This window comes from Nothobranchius furzeri, chromosome 6 (assembly GCF_043380555.1).
Source record: "Nothobranchius furzeri strain GRZ-AD chromosome 6, NfurGRZ-RIMD1, whole genome shotgun sequence".
Taxonomy (NCBI): domain Eukaryota; kingdom Metazoa; phylum Chordata; class Actinopteri; order Cyprinodontiformes; family Nothobranchiidae; genus Nothobranchius; species Nothobranchius furzeri.
Window position 1 is genome coordinate 72,758,108 of NC_091746.1, and position 16,328 is coordinate 72,774,435.

Sequence of the window (16,328 nt, forward strand, 5' to 3'; positions counted from 1 at the left end):
GAAGGACCTTCATGGTTCCTTTTAGAAGTGTCACATTTGTCACTCAGAACCAGTCCAGCATCAGAACCGTTCTAGAGAAATCTTTAAACTCTGGCTCACAGATGAGCTCAGAAGTCAGAGTAAATATAAACATCCTCTCACACACCTGGGATTCCCTCTGCAGACATTCCAAGAGGAGTGGGTGTGGCCAACACAACAAGCCACGCCCACAACAAAACACCGGAGTTAGATAAATCACAGCAGATGTAAAGAAGGAAAAACCTGCCAAAACACACAATCTGTCACTTTATATATATAAGAACAAAAGAACAAACAGATGAACCAAAAACACAAACTATCAGATAAATCATCAATAGTCTCTAAAGGGAAAAAACCACCAACAACAACTGGCTCCTCTCGATGTGAAGGGGGGTGCTTAAGGTGGCCTACCTGCATATCTTCACCTACATGGTTAAAAATTCTGATGTTTTCAATGAATTTGGTATAAAATACCTGCTGGAGTCATAAAAACACCAGTTACTGTTTTTCTGCTAAATACAAATGTTCGCTTTCCTGATGAACTGATTTTCACGTGTGAGTCAAACACAAAGATCACCATTACACACACACACACACACACACACACGCACACACACACACACACACACACACACACAGTCATTACATCCTGCTAACAGGCATCCCCTCTGCGGTCCAGAACTGTGTGTTTTTGCCAAACACCTGTGTAATCGTCCAGCTGTGGGGAACACTGGGAAAGGAGCGGGGGAAGGGAACGCCACGCAGCTAATTCCCTTTGATTCCAGCCAGATCGCTCCGTGAGAAACTGTGAGATTTATTAGAGAGGAATGGAGAGGACAAGTTTAAGTTTAACAGGTTTGAGAATCGGATTCATGGGATTAAAACGTTTCTCTGAACCAATCTGGAGACGTTTCAGCCCAACAGTTCGTCTTGCTTCTGACCCCGGAACAAATCTAAACTCAATCTATGAATGTTGAAAACAAACCAAGAGGTTAGAGAAGCAGAGGTTTATCAAAAGCCCATCGGCTAGGAGTTCTGGTTGCCATGGTGATCAATGAAACTTTGTCTCAAACTGCTGCTAGTTCATTACCCGGCACTTGGCGCCTGTGGCTCACTGGACTAGTTGGAGACAGAAAACAACGGTCCTGTCCCAACACTCACACTTCCACCCTCAACTGCACATTCCTGTCCAAGGGTGAGTGTGTAGGGTGTCCCAATCCTTCAAGTGTGGAGCTTGGTCCCGCTCCTTTTGCACCCTTGATCTTGCTGCATCGTCGAAGGGTAATACCCACAATCCATTGCTGCACATGAATTTTGAGAATGCGGAGCAATGGTTCAACTTCCCTTTCTGACGATATGTATTTTCAAGTACAGTAGTAGTAGTAGTAGTAGTAGTAGTAGTAGTAGTAGTAGACTTTAACAGACACACTGGTCCAGTATAAAATATAATTTTGAAAACATTAAATATTGTATTATCGTGTGTATATTGTGTGGGGGTCAACAGTATCCCACCAGAGAATTCTGCTGTTGTGTCCTTGAGCAAGACCTAACCCGCCTGGACTGCTGGTGGTGGTTGGAGGGACCGGTGGTGCCCGTTTACAGCAGCCTCGCCTCTGTCAGTGTACGACAGACATCTTCCTAATAGGAGTCTTCAAATGTGAAACTCACAGAGAAGGAAACGTCAGTGTAACATGACACCTGTTGGGTCAATACAGGGAGTGCAGAATTATTAGGCACATGAGTATTTTGTCCACATCATCCTCTTCATGCATGTTGTCTTACTCCAAGCTGTATAGGCTCGAAAGCCTACTACCAATTAAGCATATTAGGTGATGTGCATCTCTGTAAAGAGAAGGGGTGTGGTCTAATGACATCAACACCCTATATCAGGTGTGCATAATTATTAGGCAGCTTCCTTTCCTTTGGCAAAATGGGTCAAAAGAAGGACTTGACAGGCTCAGAAAGGTCAAAAATAGTGAGATATCTTGCAAAGGGATGCAGCAGTCTTAAAACTGCAAAGCTTCTGAAGCGTGATCATCGAACAATCAAGCGTTTCATTCAGAATAGTCAAAAGGGTCGCAAGAAGCGTGTGGACAAACCAAGGTGCAAAATAACTGCCCATGAACTGAGAAAAGTCAAGCGTGCAGCTACCAAGATGCCACTTGCCACCAGTTTGGCCATATTTCAGAGCTGCAACATCACTGGAGTGCCCAAAAGCACAAGGTGTGCAATACTCCGAGACATGGCCAAGGTAAGAAAGGCTGAAAGACGACCACCACTGAACAAGACTCACAAGCTGAAACGTCAAGACTGGGCCAAGAAATATCTCCAGACTGATTTTTCTAAGGTTTTATGGACTGATGAAATGAGAGTGAGTCTTGATGGGCCAGATGGATGGGCCCGTGGCTGGACTGGTAAAGGGCAGAGAGCTCCAGTCTGACTCAGATGCCAGCAAGGTGGAGGTGGAGTACTGGTTTGGGCTGGTACCATCAAAGATGAGCTTGTGGGGCCTTTTCGGGTTGAGGATGGAGTCGAGCTCAACTCCCAGTCCTACTGCCAGTTTCTGGAAGACACCTTCTTCAAGCAGTGGTACAGGAAGAAGTCTGCATCCTTCAAGAAAAACATGGTTTTCATGCAGGACAATGCTCCATCACACGCGTCCAAGTACTCCACAGCGTGGCTGGCAAGAAAGGGTATAAAAGAAGAAAAACTAATGACATGGCCTCCTTGTTCACCTGATATGAACCTCATTGAGAACCTGTGGTCCATCATCAAATGTGAGATTTACAAGGAGGGAAAACCGTACACCTCTCTGAACCGTGTCTGGGAGGCTGTGGTTGCTGCTGCACGCAATGTTGATGGTGAACAGATCAAAACACTGACAGAAACCATGGATGGCAGGCTTTTGAGTGTCCTTGCAAAGAAAGGTGGATATATTGGTCGCTGATTTGTTTTTGTATTGTTTTTGAATGTCAGAAATGAATATTTGGGAATGTGGAGATGTTATATTGGTTTCACGTGTAAAAATAAATAATTGAAATGGGTATTTGTTTTTGAGAACATGGTTGTTGTTCAATAATAAAATTATTCCTCAAAAATACAACTTGCCTAATAATTCTGCACTCCCTGTAAAACTTATGCTACAGCAAACGAAAGCCACGACTTCACTGGGCTGGGGGCAAACTTAGTAAGCTTCCAAAACTTTGCAGTACGTGTCACAAGCCATGCTATTTGGAGAGAGGTTCCTCTCAGAAACAGTCACAAAGTCATCCCGAGTGTCTGGAACTCTGAGGGACAGGAGGGGCTGAAACATCGGCTTCAGGAACATCGCTCTCAGTCGAACTTCCAGTTGGACACATTTAAATCCAGTGAAACTTTTAGTAAATGCTACCTGTGTCTGCCTGATGTGTGACATCCAAGACAAACAGAATTATTGTTTTTGTTTGAGCCCCACCTGCTCTCCAGGAGAAGGTGAGGACCATTAAATCCACCTGAGGAGGAACTCAACAGCTGTAAAAAGTCTGTCTGTTTAAACAAGGCTGGTTTCTGAAGGCTTGCTGGTTTTTTAGCTGGATTTTCTACAAGGGGAAGGGGCTTCAGATGGGTTTACACAGGTGTCTCCAGTGAGTATTTGCTGTAAATATAAGTGTGTGTGTGTGTGTGTGTGTGTGTGTGTGTGTGTGTGTGTGTGTGTGTGTGTGTGTGTGTGTGTTCATGAGAGTGAAGAGGGGGGTGAATGAACCGAGCTTCAAGAAGGACGCAGAGGTTAAGTTCAGGTAATTTCCTTGTTTTTAATGAAGAAAAGTTGTTCTCTTGGTAAATACAGCTCCAACACTTGGGTGAATTTTCCTACAACAACTTCCTCCACAAGATGAAATTTCCATAAATCCTACCCAATGTTTCCAGTTGGCATTAAAATAAAACACATTTATTTTAGTCGTAGAATTCTGGTGACTTGCTTTGATGGATGGAGGGATGGCTGGCTGGGAGGATGGACGATAGATGGATGGAGGGAGGGACTGCTGGCTGGCTAAATAGAGGGAAGGATGGATGGGTGGCATACTGGATAGATAGAGAAACTGTGAAAGGAATGGATGACTGAATGGCAGGATGACTGGATGGATGGCAGGATGAATGGATGGCTGAACAGTTGGATGGATGGCAGGATGAATGGATGGATGGCAGGATGAATGGATGGCTGCCAGGATGAATGGATGGATGGCAGGATGAATGGATGGCTGCCAGGATGAATGGATGGATGGCAGAATGAATGGATGGCTGAATGGATGACTGCCAGGATGGATGGATGGATGGCAGGATGAATGGATGGCTGGATGGCTGCCAGGATGGATGGATGGATGGCAGGATGACTGGATGGCTGAATGGATGGATGGATGGCTGCCAGGATGGATGGATGGATGGCAGGATGAATGGATGGCTGAATGGATGGATGGATGGCTGCCAGGAAGGATGGATGGATGAATGGATGGATGGATGGCTACAAGGATGGATGGATGGATGGCAGGATGAATGGATGGCTGAATGGATGGATGGATGGATGGCAGGATGAATGGATGGCTGAACAGATGGATGGATGGCAGGATGAATGGATGGATGGCAGGAGGAATGGATGGCTGAATGGATGGATGGATGGATGGCTGCCAGGATGGATGGATGGATGGCAGGATGAATGGATGGCTGAATGGATGGATGGACGGCTGCCAGGATGGATGGATGGATGGCAGGATGACTGGATGGCTGAATGGATGGATGGATGGCAGGATGAATGGATGGCTGCCAGGATGAATGGATGGATGGCAGGATGAATGGATGGCTGAATGGATGGATGCATGGCTGCCAGGATGAATGGATGGATGGATGGCTGCCAGGATGAATGGATGGATGGCAGGATTAATGGATGGCTGAATGGATGGATGGCTTTGGTAAAGAAGGAGCTAAGCTGGAAGCCAAAACTCTGGATTTACGTGCCTGGAAAACCTCACCAGGGAGGTGTCCAGGAGGCATCCTGACCAGATGTCCAAGCCACCTCAACTGGCTCCTCTCTATGTGGAGGTGCAGCGGGTCTACTCCGAGCCCCTCCCGGATGACTAAACTTCACACCCTATCTCTAAGGGAGAGCCCAGCCAGTCTGTGAAAAAAACTCATTTCAGCCGCTTGTATCCGCAATCTCGTTCTTCCGGTCACTACCCAAAGCTCATGACCATAGGTGAGGGTAGGAACGTAGAACGACTGGTAAATCGAGAGCTTCGCCTTCTGACTCAGCTCTCTCATCACCACGACAGACCAGTACAACGCCTGCATCACTGCAGATGCAGCACCAATCCGCCTATCGATCTCACGCTCCAGTTTTCCCTCACTCGTGAACAAGACCCCGAGATACTTAAACTCCTCCACTTGGGGCAGGACCTCATCCCTTACCCGGAGAAGGCATTCTACCCTTTTCCGAATCAAGACCATGGTCTCAGATTTAGAGGAGCTGATTCTCATCCCAGCTGCTTCACACGCGGCTGCGAACCGCTCCAGCGAAATCTGAAGATCACGTTCTGATGAAGCCAACAGGACCACATCATCTGCAAAAAGCAGAGATCTGATCCTCAGGCCACCAAAACAGATCCCTTCATACCCAATGCTCTTCCTCTACAGGGTATCTGGGCTCAACCTCAGAGATGAGGAGAGGAGCTCCAACATCAGGAGGAGACCTCAGTGAGAACTAGAGGTGGGAAAAATGATCGATTCTAAGATACATCGCGATTCAGCCGTGCATGATTCCGCATCGATGCAGCAACGTGACATAATGAGATTTTCTCCCTATGTCTATGTCGGGGGTCGGCAACCCGCAGCTCTGGAGCCGCATGCGGCTCTTCCATCCATCTGATGCGGCTCTCTGTGCTTGTAAAATAATGAATGGATATTTAAATAAAATGCTTTATATTTTACTGCATTAATTTTACATCTGTATGCCAATTCTAAATGTAAAGATTGTCTGCGTAAACCTGAACAGTTCCAACCCGGTCTTACTGTGAGACCGGGTTGACAAGTCATGTTTGTGCGTAATCATATCGGCGCTTTCTGAGCTGAAGAGGATGTGAGATTCTGGGCTTCTCCTCAGACGGCTCCTGGATGTGTCGCCACATTGGAGACAGGAACAAGCACTATTCAGCCAAAGTTTCATAATCAGGGAACATTTTCTAAGTGACAAGTCTCGCTTCAGTCGGAGGAATCTTCCTGCATGCGCTCTGGTTCTGCGACGTGCTCCAAGCCCCTCTCCACATCTTCAGCTCGCTGTGCACCGTACGTACGCGATGACAGTGAGCTGCGCTGAGAAGTGTCCAGCTCAGATGTTCAGATGGGAATCTTTTCTTGAGTGATTTAGCTACATCTGCGATGTGCGAAACGAATAAAGTGTCAGTTCGTCTGCATGCGTCGGGGTAATTCTTTCTATTCTTTCTCCATCAAAATAAACGGTCAAATACGGGAACTATCTGGTCAACACAACACAAGCCCTGCTTTTAACTGTTCTGTTTTCTTGTGAAAATTGTTGCAAAGAGATAAAATTAAACTTGATTACCACCAGAGCCAGGCACACTGCACCGTTATCTCCTTCACTGTAAATGAGGGGAAAACAAAACGATCGGATCCTTTTCTGACCTTCCCCACCTACAAAGTTTAATTACAACAATCAAACGTGACAGAGCCTGGATTTGTATTCTGAACAGTCTAAACATGTTTTAAAAATGAAACATATGACATAAGTGGCACCTGCTCAGTAAAACCACCAACAGGTGAAAAATATCAAAATATTGTCAGCAGAGACGGGCTACAACTTCTGGATCCACTTTATATAAATCGTTTTATTGTTTATCGTCTTATGAAAGATAACTTTGACGTACACGAGCGACCGGTACTGGCTGCTGTCATCTGTTGTGAGCAGCTCTCTGCTGTCTGAGGGTAGGCCCCGCCCACAACGCCGCGGCTGCTGCAGTGTTTTCTTTACTGTGGGAAACGGGTAATAATGGCTCTTTGATGGGAACAGGTTTCCGACCCCTGGTCTATGTCTATGCAGGACAATAAAGTTTTGAGGTTTTACAATTACTTCTGGGGGCAGAGTTGCAATGACATGCGCGCTGCGTTGCCGTAGCGCCATTTTAAAACAGAAAAGGCGGACAGGGATACAGGGCCAACATTACCAGTAATCAAAGATGTACCCGTTACATTTAAATTGGATGTCTGGGCTAATTTCGGTTTTGGGATCCTGGATGTGAAAGAATCACTTAACACAGTATTTGTTTACTATTTTTAAGTTCAGTAATATTCTATCTTAAAGCTGCTCTACCGAAAACATTATTTCTTATATTATTTAAATAATTACAGGCAGCACACTTTAAACATTATTGCTCACTATAGTGAATAGATGAATGTTCTGTTTTTCAGGGATTTCGAAATCAAAAAGAAATAGAAAACTATTCTACTGCTTTTATTGAGTAATGAAAATTTTTGTGTGAAGAATCGTGATGCATTTCAGACTCAAATCGAACCTTTAGGCAGATAATCGCAATCGGATCGAATCGTGAGGCAGGTAGAGATGCACACCACTACTAGTCAGTGACTTGATGCAATTTGCTGGGTTCCTTATATAGGAAACATTATTTCTGATTGGCTTAATGAACTGACCTGAATTGGAATGTTTATTATGTGAAGTGCCTTGAGACGACTCTTGTCGTGATTTGGCGCTTTATAAATAAAATTAAATTGAATTGTGGTTTAAACCTTTTTGGACATGTTAACAATAATCCTCGTGAACATTAAGATTTGGGAACTCCTTCGGGATCGGCGCTCCCAGCCTGCAGGTTCCTCTTTCGTTTGAGATCACGTTTTTCTGTGAAAGTGAACAGAACTGTTCTGCTTCCGGTTTCCATTTGTTTCCCTGCTGAGTCCACCATATCAGAGCTCAAGCATTAATGCCCTGAATAAATCCTAAAAATAATCAACAACAACAAAATAAACAAAACTCGTTTATTTTTACCTACTTTGATTTATTAACTCCAAATGTGGGTTGCTGTTTTCGACTGCAGCTTCTGCTGACTGGACGTGACGACTCTCAGCAGCCATGAGGGAGCACATTTGAATATAACCATTGTGCTTAAATGCAATGTTGTGTGTGTGTGTGTGTGGGGGGGGGGGGGGGGTTAAAAGGATGGCAGAGGTGTTGAGTCAGCAAACAGAAAACAGGAAAAGAGGGAAGTTAAGAAATATTCCGGGAGAGTGAGGAAAAGAGTTGCTGCAGGGGGAAGGAGAAAGACGAAAGAGGAAGACGGGGGACAACCTCAGTCAGGGATTAGTGATTTGTTGGTGCCTGAAAATCAAGTTGCAGATGAAGAGACGGTGTTTCATTTTGCCACCATGTGCAGCACAGCGACGGGCCTTTGTGGTTTGTGAGTCTAAGTGTGTGTTTATTTGGAGCTGTGGTCGGCTCTGATGCTACATAAAAAGAACAACCACTTCAGTCGCAGAACCGAGCTGCTTCACTCAGTAAAAGTTCACTAATGCACTTGCTGGAGTTGCAGAAAAAAAATAAAAATAAGCACGCCAAACCAGGTGCTGGAGCAAAATGTTGGTGTTGAATGTTCAAACGACTAATCTGAGTATTCGCTGCTCTTCTCAGGCAGAGCGGGAGTCCACAGCAGCTCTGCTATAACTACCGGTTTTATAAGGAACATGATGGCCACCATAAGTCTGAGAAAGTGGTGGTGGTCAGCTGCAGGACCGAGTGTCCAGAAGAAAAGCTTCTTCTTTGTCTTCCCAGCAGAAAAATGGACTTTAGAGGCCCCGTGTGTGAAATCCAGTGGAATCATGATTTCTAAATGCGATTCTGTAGCGCCGTGCAGTTCAGATAAAGTAGTGCAGCTACGGTGGCTCACTCTTCTACCTGTCTTCTATCTGGATCAGTGAGGATCTCCATTCACCTCTCCAGTTTGTCCACTGAGCTCAGAGTCAGAACGGTAATCAGTCTGTATTTGTATGTCGCCTCCTTAGGTTTCTACAACACAATCAGCCGTTCACACGGAGAAACCAAAACTACATTTTAAACCAGCGTAAAAGTCAAATAAAACCACATGACCTGTTTATTTCTGTAAAGGTCAGTGTCTCAATCCAAATAAAACATGTTGATTTTGTTCTTGTTTTGGTGCTGAACTGAATTATTTTTATTTCCTCTCTTATAATAAACACAAACGGAAACAAGGATTCAGGCTTTTGGCTCCATCAGGCTGAGCGCATTCTACCTGTTGATATTTTAAACAAAAGGTCACTCATTACTGGAAATCTGAGTTTCAACCGACTTATAAATACCTGTGTGTGTGTGTGTGTGTGTGTGTGTGTGTGTTAGCTGTAAATGAGCAGATTGCAGAATAATCTCTTTGATCCTTTTAGCTGTTAGTTCACACACTAAAGAAGATTTCACAAATTATTCCAGATTTAGACGTTTTATATCATGAAGACTCCCTCTGTTGAAGCTCATCAGAGTTTGACTCCGGCTGGATTGAGGAGAGCAAACTATTGTAACTCTAATTAACAGTTAGTTAGTTCAGGCATAGAACAGATTAATACAGGTAGATTAACAAGAAGGGACAGCAGTCTAAGCCGAGAGGCCCGGACTTCCCTCTCCCCAGCTACTTGGGCCAGCTCCTCCGGGGGAATCCCAAGGTGTTCCCTGGCCTGCTGAGACATAGTCCCTCCAGCGTGTCCTGGGTCTTCCCTTGGGTCTCCTCCCAGTTGGACATGCCTGAAAAACCTCACCAGGGAGGCATCCTGGAGGCATCATAGCTAGATGTTTGAGCCGAGTCAACTGGCTCCTCTTGATGTGGAGGAGCAGCAGGTCTACGCCGAACCCCTCCCGGATGACAGAGCCTCTCACCCTATCTCTAAGGGAGAGCCCAGCCTCCATGAGAAAAGAGAAACATTTTTCTAAAGGGATACAGAATCAAATTCAAGTTTATTTATAAAGCGCCAAATCACGACCAGAGTCGTCTCAAGGACCTTCACACAGTAAACATTCCATTACAGGTCATTAAGCCAATCAGTAAAATGTTTCCTATATGAGGAACCCAGCAAATTGCATCAAGTCACTGACTAGTGTCAGTGACTATACAGCAATCCTCATACTAAGCAAGCATAAAGCGAGGGTGGAGAGGAAAACTCCCTTTTAACAGGAAGACATCTCCAGAGAATCCTGGCTCAGTATAAGCAGCCATCCTCCACGACTCACTGGGGATCGAGAATACAGAGCTGGTGCACACACACACACACACACACACACACACACACACACACACACACACACACACACGTTTCTATGGTTACATTGTGATTTCTTAGTAAATATTCTATTTGATGAGAGATCAACTTTATTGTATTTATCCTAGTGGATCTATAATTAAACGGGTAAACTAGTAGTAGCACATCCAACGTCAAAGAGAGTAAAAAGTTATTATCAGGAGAGGGAGAATGTTTAAGTGGTTAGCAGCAGTGTGCTAGACGATGGCCCCCTCCATGAGGCCACCACAGCTCAGCAGAACATCATTGCAGCTTCTTCTGGGGAGAAAAACATTTAAGCCCCCTTCAGACAGGCCATGAAAAATGGAAATGTTCCGGACTCTGTCCATAAGACCTTTGTGTCTGAATACAAACATCCGGATAACGTGTTCCGGAATTTATCCGGACGAAGCCCCTAGTAACAGGTCCGGACTTGTTACGGACAGGGTGGCTGATTCAGACTGGTGAGGACGAGTTCCGGACAAGGAGGAGGGGGAGGAGGAGGGGACCGGGGGACGCTGTGCGCACCTAGATAGCCCGCTGCTGTAGCATGCGGCGAAACACGGCAGCTCGCCTCCTACGGTACCGCCTAGACGCGCGACGGAGTGCTTCACACCGCTTCAGTGATTCCTTTAACCATTGAGCTTCATCATCCAGGTCTCTTATGCGTCTTCGTGTGCGCAGAATTATGCTTAAGCGCCTCGTGATTTTTATCTTGAGAGGTGCTATAGAAATGATATTTTCTTCTTCTTCTTCTCAAAATGAGTCCGATCCCCCCCCCCCCCCCCACCCCCCGCCCCCGCCGCCGTCAGACATCTGGAACTTTTCCCTGCTGTGTGAAGGCAGCCGAAAGGACAAGTTCCGGTACAAAAGTGGTGTGTCTGAAAACACAGTTCCGGTTAAAAGCCGGATTGAATTGTCCACAAATGTTCCAGAATGTCAGTCAGAAAAGGGCTCTATAGAGAAAATAGAGTTAACAGCTGAAATAGCAGGAAATAATACACTTAAAGAGCAGACTGTAGAAGAAAGTAGTCGAGTGTGGAAAGTAGGGTTGTCATGGTAACCGGTGTAGAGGTAAACCCCGGTAAAAAAGTTGACAGTAATAATAACCGCCTTGTTTTTTAAACCATATATTATCTCGGTGGATTACCGTGGCTGCGGTGTAGGCGCGGTGACCCTTACCAGCCACCGTATCATCTGCTGAAGTTGCCGGCGGCACATGCGCACTTTGTTGTTTACAACCAAAACTTTCTTGAAGCTAAAGCTGAAATAATGGCCAAAGGAGGAGATGGCAGCACTCAGGACAATTATTATCCCTCAAAGAAGACAAAGTGGGAAGTACGGGCATCTTTTGGATATTTGAAGACTGCCGAGGGACAGTTGATAGAGGACGGCTATCCTGTTTGCAGCACGTGCAGAAAAAGTGTCTGTGAAAGGCAGCAACGCTTCAAATCTCATGACACATTTGCGTGACCATCACCCACAACTCTACAGTCAACGCAAGGCAAGCTAACGTTAGCGTTTTAGCTAAAATGCGTGATCCGAGGATTTGGGTTGAGGGAGAATGCAACGAGTCGCTATATAAAGCAGCCGCAGCGCCGCTACCTGCATATAAACCGTGTCGCGGACACCCCCATGTTGAAATGACGCTATGCATTACGGGGCTCCCAGGGGCAGATAAGAGTTGGTCTCTCTCCGAGAATGATTATGAATTTAACAATGATTACTGCCTGATGACATTTTCCCAAATCTGCAAAGCTCACTGGAAGGACACAAACCGAGGACAATATTTTCCTGATATAGGGTTTATAACTCAAGTAAGGGTAAAAAAGTATCTGAGTAGAAGGCTACTTGAGTACTGAGTATCATCTGGTCTAATATTTTTAAAATGATGACATCAAACAGACAAAAATTAAGAAGTTATGGGCAAATATTGGTACTTTAAACACTAAAGGGAGGTCGACAGGCGGATTGGTTCGGCGTCTGCAGTGATGCGGATGCTGAGCCGATCTGTCGTGGTGAAGAGGGAGCTGAGCCAGAAAGCCAGGCTCTCGATTTACCGGTCAATCTACGTCCCAATCCTCACCTATGGTCATGAGCTTTGCGTTATGACCGAAAGAACGAGATCGCGGATCTAAGCGGCCAAAATGAGTTTCCTCCGTAGGGTGGCCGGGCTCAGCCTTAGAGATAGGGTGAGGAGCTCGGACATTCGAGAGGGACTCGGAGTAGAACCGCTGCTCCTCCGGATGGAAAGAAGTCAGTTGAGGTGGTTTGGGCATCTGGTCAGGATGCCTCCTGGACGCCTCCCTGGAGAGGTGTTTCGGGCATGTCCTGCCGGCAGGAGGCCCCCGGGTCGACCCAGGACACGTTGGAGAGGTTACATCTCCAATCTGGTCCAGGAACGCCTTGGGGTCCTGCCGGAGGAGCTGGTGGAAGTGGCCGGGGAGAGGACGGTCTGGAGCCCCCTAGTTGGGATGCTGCCCACGCGACCCGGACCCGGAGAAGCGGAGGAAGACGACGACGACGAATTACAAAATAACACATTTTAGGCAAAATTTAGACACAATCTGAGGACAATATTTTCCTGATATACAGGGTTTATTTAGCTGTCTGAAAATGTAGCACGCTTTAAAAAATACCGCAATAATACAGAAAACCGTGATAATTTTGGTCACAATAACCGTGAGGTTAAATTTTCACACCGTGACAACCCTAGTGGAAAGTGGTCAGTGTATCCTCCAGCAGTCTACGCCTATAGCAGCATAACTACAGAGATAACTCTGGATAACCTAGCCTTTTAGATGGAGGCATGTTGGAGGCAGGACAAGGGAGAGCCGTCTTTACTGACTGTACACTCCACCTCCCTCTACTCCCCCACTTGTCCAAATCTAGGCTAACATCAGATTTTAACCATAGGCCCTATCAAATAAAAATGTTTTAAGCCTATTCTTAAAAGTAGACAAAGTGTCTGCCTCATGGACTAAAGCTGGGAGCTGGTTCCACAGGAGAGGAGCCTGATAACTAAAAGATCTGCCTCCATCTTAATTTTAGATATTCTGGGAACCACCAGTAGACCTGCAGTCTGAGAGCGAAGTGCTCGGTTAGGAACGTATGGAACAATCAGATCACTGATGTATGATGGACCTTGATTATTAAGAGCTTTATATGTGAGAAGGAGGATCTAAAAATCTATTCTGAATTTAACAGGTAGCCAATGTAGGGAAGCTAAGACAGGAGAGATATGATCTCTTTTTAATTCTCATCAGAACTCTAGAAGAAACCATAAAAATGTTTGACTCTTATTTAGGAAACATTATTTCATTTGCTGGATGTCTGAGTCACTGATTTGGTTTCCACTTTGCACCAGAACACAAGTCTCAGAACAAGTGTATTTAATAATGATTTTAATTAAAACAAGACACCTTAACCAACCTTTTAATAGATTGGTACAAACAAACACAGAAAGCAGTTACATTTATGTATATTCTGTGTCTGTTTTTAAGACCATCACGTTAAATCCAAACTCTGGATTAAAATCCTTTATAAAAATCACAACAAAATCTGGTGTCAAGCTTTTGCACGGTGATGGGACTAATGGGACCATGAATACTTGAGCTTAACTTCTGTGTTGTCCTCCAAACATTTTGAGTTATTTTAGGTTTTAACAGGAAAACGACTGAAGATTCAAGCTTTGAAGCATTTTAAAATGCGACTTAAATCACCTCCGATGCAGACTCTGCTTTTTATTGACCTCTTGATTTTATAGGTTAAGATGTGCATTCCTGTTCTCTTGCCTACACACACACACACACACACACACACACACACACACACACACACACACACGCACACACACACACACACACACACACACACACACACACACACTGCTCTAAGAAGCAGAAAAACATTGTTTCACACCAACTAATGGTTTTAATAATGTGTTTGTGACACACACTAGAGCTCTTTGCTAAGATTGTTGGCAGCTGCTGGGAAAATACCTACACACACACACACGTACACACACACACACACACACACTGAGCCTTTGAAAAACCAGATGTGGCTTTGCGGCAGGTTGTGAGCACCAGTGCACCAAAGACAGAGTGGGAGGGTCTGAACCAGTTAATGGAATACAGATTTTCTCAACCTGCTTCAGCCTGCGGACACACACACACACACACACACACACACACACACACACACACACACACACACACACACACGCACTTGATTGAAACATTTCAATTTAAAGTTTACCAATAAGGTCCATCACTCATAATAATCGGTTATAGATGCGATTAAACGTTATTAGTATGAATTATTATAAATTAAATGAGTCACAAATGAATATGCAACATTAGAGGCATTTTATGGTTATTATTAAAGGGTCCATATATGAAAAATCCACTTTTTGGAACTTTTTACCGTTTGATATTGTCGTTTCTTCATCTCTGGGGCAATTTTTCTAATTCTGAGCTGAAACCTGTAAACAAGGAGCCTGGCCTGCAAGACTGGTCCTCTATTTAATTCTGCACAGAGAAAGAGTCTGGTACCGCACAGGCAGAGCGGCACTTGAGGGGCGGAACCAGGCAGTCAGAAAAAAGACGGAAATCCCGACTGTACCACGCGGCGCTGTAGTTTTTTAGCTTTAGTCAAAAATAGCATCTGGCAACGGTGCAAACATCTTATTATTATTATTTTTTTAGAAGAAATGCTTTTAGCGCTTCTACTTGTGGTTTTAAAGACTCGAGTTGTTTATAACAGAGGAAAGAGCCGCAGTGATCCTCGCCGCGGTCTTCGTTGTTTATTAGAAACTGAGCGTCGCTGTGTGCGATGTCCACGAGGCTGTAGTTTTTTAGCTGTAGCTAAAAATGGCGTCTGGTGACAGCGCAAACATCTTTCTTCAGAAGAAATGCTTTTAGCACTTCTACTTGGTTAAAAGACATTCAAGTCATTTAGAACAGAGGAAAGAGCCGCAGCGAACTCCGCTTCAGCTGCCATGTTTATGACAAACTCGGCGTTGTGGTGTGTGATGTACGCTGCTCAGCGCTGATTGGCTCGGTTAGAATTCTCAGGGGGCGGGGTTATTTGAATAGGAGAGTTCCCAGACCTTTTCTCTGTGCAGAATTAAACAGAGGAGGTGTCTGGCAGGCCAGGCTAGCAAACGAGAGGATTATAACTAAGTGCGGCCTGCTCCTCTCTCTGAAGCAATTCTCGGATCTAGAACCCGCTTCCCCTGGAAGTAGTTCACCTAACCACCACTTTCTGAGTTGCGGGCATAGAGCGGCTGATCTCATGCTGCAGGTTAGAATGTGACCTTCATGTCTCTGATCACTGCTTTAAACCTCCACCGGGACATTCTGACAAAATATTTCTACACCGGGACAAAACACTGCCATAAAAAAACGTGAATCTTGTCCACAAAGATGTCCATATTGGCTACCTCGGTATTTGTGAGTTGGGCGACTACTGATTTGCAAGGCCCAGAGGTTAGAGTACCTGGCATGCTGCGTTGCAAGTAAGGAACCTTTGTGTTATCTTTGACCAGGACATGTTATTCAAATCCCAGGTTTCACAAGTTTGAAGGATTTCCTTTTTCCACCTTCGGAATATTGCTAAGATTAGAAGCATCCTTTCCAGGAGTGATGCTGAAAAACTAGTTCATGCATTTATTACATGAAGACTGGATTACTGTAATTCATTACTCTCAGGAAGTCCACAGAATGTAGTTAAAAGTCTTCAGCTTGTCCAAAATGCTGCAGCTAGAGTTCTGATGAGAATTAAAAAGAGAGATCATATCTCTCCTGTCTTAGCTTCCCTACATTGGCTACCTGTTAAATTCAGAATAGATTTTAAGATCCTTCTTCTCACATATAAAGCTCTTAATAATCAAGCTCCATCATACATCAGTGATCTGATTGTTCCATACGTTCCTAACCGAGCACTTCGCTCTCAGACTGCAGGTCTACTGGTGG